Raw genomic sequence first — 6,721 nt, 5'->3', positions numbered from 1 at the left:
TGTGCTTTCCGTTTGAGTCTTCATACTTCCACAGTTCTTTCCCTGGTTCCTTCCCATCTGGATCAGTTGTTCCTTCTTGCCTTTAGATTTTCGTTGGATAATGACACACCCTGTTTAGTCTCTGAGCCAGTAGGTGGTGTTTGTGGGTGAGATTCGACCACACCCTTTATGATGATGAATCAGTAGATGCAGTAAAAGGGTGTGCAGGATGACCTCCCTGTCAGTAGGTGGCACTTGCAGGGAGGAGCGAGCTGCAGTGCTGTTTTTGGGTCCTACAGCTAGCTCTTGTTCCTCTACAGAGACCCTCTTGTGCCTCCGGTGGTGGATGGGGCCCTGGGACTTCCAGGTGTGTCCTTATTCTCCACCTCAGTGGGGGCAGGACCGGGAGTGAGTCTGGGTGGGGCTGGGTTGGGTAAGCCTGCCCTCAGGCTCCACAACTGCTGTTAGCAGGGGACAAAGGTCTGCTCTTTGTTTCTGTGCAAAGCTGCCAGGAGGGGCTGAAATGGCTCCACTCAACTGAAAGTCTGGGCTTGGGGGGTGGGGCTGTCCAAAATCCGCACTCTGGAGCAGGTCTCGCTCCCCTTCACCCTCCCCCTCTCCGTGGTCTCTCCCAGGCCTCTGCCAGCAAGCGGAGCCTCAGGCCGATGGATCTCCCCTGGCTGTGATGTGGGCGGGATGTTCCCTACCCAGAATCGCATCCTCAGCTGGGTGCACAGCCCTCTTTTGGGAGGAGGGTTGCCGCTCAGGCACGCTGATCTGCCCCTGAAGGCGCACATTCCTCAGGAGGCTCTTTCACAGATCTCTCTTCTGTGCCCCGGGGCAGTGCGATCCTGACCTGGGTGTACGGGGTCTGGTCTGCAGGCATGTCCCCTGGGCCCTGGAGATCAGTCCCTGACCCTGCCAGGGGTAGGGGTGCTGGTCTTGAATCACCTACAGGGCGCCCAAGCTGGATCAACTTCACTCCACCTCAGGGTTTGCCCCGCTCTCCTGGAGTCCCAGGCAAGCAGCACCTGGGAGGGCTGCCGGGTAGGGAGCTCGCAGTCTGAGTACCCCTCAGTCTGCTGTAGGGCCCCAAAAGGAAAGGTCTCGTTCCTTGGAGATGCCTCCGTGTGGTGGCTAAATTGTCTCTCTGGGCACCCACGGGTAGGGAGGGGGAAGGAGAGAATGGAGCACTATGGCGTCTGCCGATGGGCTCGGGTCTGCGCCCGGGGAGGTGCCCGAGGGGGCTGGGAGCCCGGCGCCGAGTCCGCAAGAGGCCACTGCTCGCTGGCGGCAGCCGTCTCTGGGCAGGTGTCGGTAGGTCTCTCCAGCCGCTCAGGAGCCACCCGCAGTCCGAGATGCAAGGGAGGGGGAAGTTAACCGCTCCACCTGCCCTTGTCGCTGGTCTCCAAGCCTCTCGGGACCTTTCTCCTTCCAGTTCTCCTGCACAACGTCTTCCCGTGGAGTCTCCTGTAGTTTCAGGCACCCTTCCTTCCGACCCTCACCCGATCTGTTTCTCTGCTCGCTTATTTTTTTCTCTTTCTTCTAAAATTCGTCTTTTTTGCAGAGACACTCTGACTGGCGGCTTTTCTTGTCCGCCATCTTGGCTCCTCCCTGTTTTTTTTTTTTTAAATAGTAACCATCATAATAGGTGGGAGGTTATATCTCATTGTGATTTTGATTTGCATTTTCCTAATGATTAGTGATTCTGAGCATCTTTTCATATACTTTTTGGCCATTTTTCTATCTTTATTGGAGCGTTCTTTATTTAAGTCCCTTGGCCTATTTTTAATCAGGTTATTTGGGGTTTTTTTTTGGTTGAGGAATTCTTAATTGAGGGTCTATGGATGAGATTTAAGCCGTCATGAAGACCCCGATGCTGTATGCTCAACTGTATGTGTATGTACTTCTTTTTCTCAGAGAGTCTCTAGCTCTTATCAGATTTGTTTGCCAACAGTGAAAAATAGCCCCATTTTTTTCTGATTCTGTTAATAATGTTCGCAGGAAAAACCCAAAGGCTAAAAAAAATTATGTTTCCAAGTCCATTATTTGTCTATTATTTTGTTTATAGCTTCTGTCATACAAAGACCATCATTTTTATATAGCTAAATACATTTAACTTTTTTTTTTTTGAGACAAGAGTCTCACTCTGTTGCTTGGGCAAATGCCATGGCATCAGCCTAGCTCATAGCAACCTCAGACTCACTGGCTCAAGTGATCCTCCTGCCTCTGCCTCCCAGAGTGCTAGGATTACAGGCGTGAGCCACCGTGCCTGGCCTGTTTACCTTTTTAATTAGAGTTTCAGAGTTTTTTTGCCAATCTAAAATATAAAAGGTGAGGAATAGCCTCTCAACTTTTAGATTGAATACATAATAACCTAGATTTCTTTGTGTATATCTTCATTGTGTTATTTTTACATTTAAATTTTTAATCTAGAATTTAATCTAGTTTTTAATCTAGAATTTATTTATTTGTATTGGTATAAAGTAGAGGTTCTTTTTCATTTTCTCCTAGATAGATAACAGTTATTTTAATTTCTTTGTTTGCCAAAATCTGTAAGGTAATGTAAATAATATTAGTAATGGTAGATGTCCCATTTTTTATTAAAATGGTATTTGTGGCTGGGCATGGTGGCTCACACCTGTAATCGTAGCGCTTTGGGAGGCTGAGGAGGGAAAATTGCTTGAAGCCAGGGGTTTAAGACCAGCCTGAGCAAAAATAGAAAACTTAGTCAGGCATGGTAGCATGCTCCTATAGTCCCAGGCAGTTGGTAAGCTGAGGCAGGAGGATCACTTGATCCCAGGAGTTTGAGTTTGCAGTGAGCTATGATGAGGCCACTGCACTCTAGTCTGGGCAACAGAGGAAGACTCTGTCTCAAAAAAAAAAAAAAAAACTGTTAAAATCCTGTGCTTGGGAAAAACAAAAACAAAAAAGGGTTCATATGTAAGCGTTTTCAAATGAAACTCCTTTCTGGCTAAAAGTTACCCTCTTCCTACAAAATGCCTTTTTTTTCTTAAGATATGTTTGACAAGAAACAGAACATACTGCTTCAGTTCACAAAGTTAAGTGAACATATAAACAACTGAATGTCTAGCTTATTTCTCTGAGTGAATGTCAAGTCTTTTCATATGAAACTCCATTTTGGCCACAAACTGCCCTCTTCCTACGAAATGCCTTTCTCATTCTTAGATAAGTTTGACAAGAAACAGAACACACTGCTGCTATTCACAGTGTTAAGCAAACAGATGAACAGCCGAATGTCTAGGTGCTTTCTCTAAGTGAATGTAAATGTTTTCATATGAAAATCCTTTCAGGCTAAAAATTGCGCTCTTCCTACGAAATGTCTTTCTTGTGTTTAGAAGCTTGTAAGGCCTAGACGCAAAAAAGTTTCAAAAAATGTAAAGCCCTACACCAAGTCCTAACCCTACCATTAGCCATAAGCCTAGCCCTAGCCATAATCCTAACCCTAACCATGGCTCTACCCTAGTCTTAGCCCTAATGCTAACCCTAACTGTAGCCCTAACTCTAGCCTTAGCCCTAACCCTAGCCCTAGCCCTAGCCCTGTTCTAAACCTAACCTTCACCCTAGCCCTGGTCCGAACCCTAATGCTAGCCATGCCCCTAATCCTAGTCCTAGCACTAACTCTAATCCTAAACTAAGAGAAGTATGTATAACTAACTTCTTATAACTTGAGATGTCTGATAAGAAACAGAACACACTGCTTTGTACACAGAGTTTTACAAACCTATAAACAAGCAATCGTCTAGCTTCTTTCTCTGAGTGAATGTAAGTGTTTTCATAAGAAACTCCTTTCTAGCTAAATATTACCCTCTTCCTACGATATGCGTTTCTTGTGTTCTTAGAAGCTTTTAAGGTGTAGATGCGAATAAGCTTCTGAATATGTAAAGCCCTAGATCTAGCCCTAACCCTAGCCCTAGGCATAATCGTAAACCAAGACTTGGCCCTACCCTAACTCTAGCCCTAGCCCTAACCCTGACCCAAACCCTAGCCCTAGCCCTAGCTCTAACCCAAACCCTAGCCCTAGCCCTAGCCCTAAGACTGCCCCTAACCCTTATCCTAACCCTAACCGTAGCCCTTACCCTCACCCTGGCCCTAGCACTAACACTAACCTTAACCATAACCCTAAGAGAAGTATCTGTAACCAACATTTTCTTATACATTCAGATGATGATAAAAAAACAGAACACTGCTTCGGTTCACAGAGTTATGCAAACCTGCAAACAACCAAACATCTATCTTCATTCTCTGAATGAATGTAAGTGTTTTCATATGAAACTCCTTTCTGGCTAAAATTACCCTCTTCCTATGGAATGACTTTTTCTTTCTTAGATATGTTTCACAAGAAACAGTACACACTGCTTCTGCCAACAGAGATAGGCAAACATATGAACAACCAAATGTAGCTGTGAATGTAAGTGTTTTCATATGAAACTGCTTTCTGGCTAAAAATAGCCCTCTACCTATGAAATGTCTTTCTTGTGTTCTTAGAAGCTTGTAAGGCGTAGATGTGAAACAGCTTCTAAAAATGTAAAGCCTTAGAACTAGTCCTAACCCTAACACTAGCCCGAGCCCTGATCCTAGCAATAACCATAACCCTAACACTAGGCTTAGCCCCAAACCTAACCCTAAGAGAAGGATGTATGAGTAACATCTTATACATTGAGATGTTTGATAAAAAACAGAACACACTGCTTCAGTTCATAGAATTATGCAAACCTTAAACAACAAAATGTCTAGCTTCTTTTTCTGAGTGAATGTGTCTTCATATGAAACACCTTTATGGCTAAAAATCGCCCTATTCCTATGAAATGCCTTTCTTGTGCTTTTAGAAGTTTGTAAGGTATAGACACGAATAAGCTTCTAAAAAATGTACAGCCCTAGACCTAGAGCTAACCCTAGCACTAGCCGTAACTGTAGCTCTAGCCCTAGCCCTAACCTTAGACCAAAACCAAGGCACAGCCCTAGCCTTAACCCTAATCCTAGTCCTAGCCCTAGCCCTACCCCTAACCCTAGCATTGGCCCTAAAGCTAGCCCTACAATAGTACTAACACTAAACCTAGCCTTAACCCCAAAAGAAGTATCTATAAGTGACATCTTATACATTGAGACGTTTGATAAAAAACAGAACACACTGCTTCGCACACAGAGTTATGAAAACCTGTAAACAATCAAATATCTACCTTCCTTCTCTGAGTGAATGTAAATGTTTTCATATGAAAATGTTTTCCAACTAAAAATTACCCTCTTCCTATTAAATGCCTTTTTTTCTAAGATATGTTTGACAAGAAACAGAACACACTGCTTCTGTTCACAGAATTAAGTGAACATGATCAACCAAATGTCTAGGTTATTTTTCTGAGTAAGCATAAGTCTTTTCATATGAAACTCCTTTTCAGCAAAAAACTAACCTTTTCGTATGAAATGCCTTTTCTTTCTTAGATAAGTTTGACAAGAAACAGAAGACGATGCTTCTGTTCACAGAGCTAAGCAAACATATGAACACTTGATGTCTAGAAGCTTTCTATAAGTGAATGTGTTTTCATATGAAACTCCTTTCCGGCTAAAAATTGCCCTCTTCCTACAAAATGCCTTTCTTGTGTTTAGAAGCTTGTAAGGAGTAGATGCAAAAAAACTTCTAAAAATGTAAAGCCCTAGATCTAGACCTAACCGTAGCAATATCCCTAAACCTAGCCCTAGCCATAATGTTAAACCAAGCCCTAGCCCTACTCCAACCCTAGCCCTAGTCTAGCAAATGCCCTAGCCCTAACCCTAGCCCGGACACTAACACCATAGCCCCAACTCTAGCACTAGCCCTAATCCTAGCTCTAGTCAAAACCCTAACAATAGCCCTAGCCCTAAACCTAGCCCTAGTCCTCAACCTAGCTGTAGTGATAACCCAACCCTTGCCCTAGCCCTAACCCTACGCCTAGCTCTAACCCTAACCCTAGCCTTAGCCCTAAACCGAACCCTAGCCATAACCCTAACTCTAGCCCTAGCACTGATGCTAATCCTAACCCTAACCTTAAGACAAGTATTTATATGTAACTTCTTCTTATGCATTGAGATGTTTGATAAGAAACAGAACACACTGCTTCAGAAACAGAGTTTTGCAAACATGTAAACAACCAAACGTCTAGCTTCTTTCTCTGAGTGAATGTGTTTTCATATGAAACTCTACTGCAGCTAAAAATTACCCTCTTCCTATGAAATCCTTTTTCTTTCCTAGACATGTTTGACAAGAATCAGAAGATACTGCCTCTGTTCACAGAGTTCAGCAAACATATGAACAACCAAATGTAGCTGCTTTCTCTAAGTGAATGTAAGTGTTTTCAAATGATACTCCTTTCCGGCTAAAAATTACCCTCTCCCTACAAAATGCCTTTCTTGTGTTCTTAGAAGCTTGTAACGTGTAGACGTGAATAAGCTTCTAAAAATGTAAAGCCCTAGACCTAGACCTAACCCTAGCACTAACCCTAACCCTGGCCCTAGCCCTAACCCTAACCATAGTCTAGCCCTTGCCCTAGCCTTAAACATAAACCTAGCCCTAGCCCAAACACTAACACAGGCCATATCCCTAACCCTAGCCCTAGCCCTAGAACTAAAACTAACACTAACCCTAACCCTAGGAGAATTATCTACATGTTACTTCTTATACACTGAGATATTTGATAGGAAACAGAACACACTGCTTCAAGTCACAGTGTTTTACAAAACTATAAAC

The sequence above is a fragment of the Propithecus coquereli genome, unplaced genomic scaffold, assembly GCF_000956105.1.
Source record: "Propithecus coquereli isolate 6110/MARCELLA unplaced genomic scaffold, Pcoq_1.0 Scaffold213, whole genome shotgun sequence".
Classification (NCBI taxonomy): Eukaryota; Metazoa; Chordata; class Mammalia; order Primates; family Indriidae; genus Propithecus; species Propithecus coquereli.
This window is presented reverse-complemented; position numbering follows the sequence as displayed.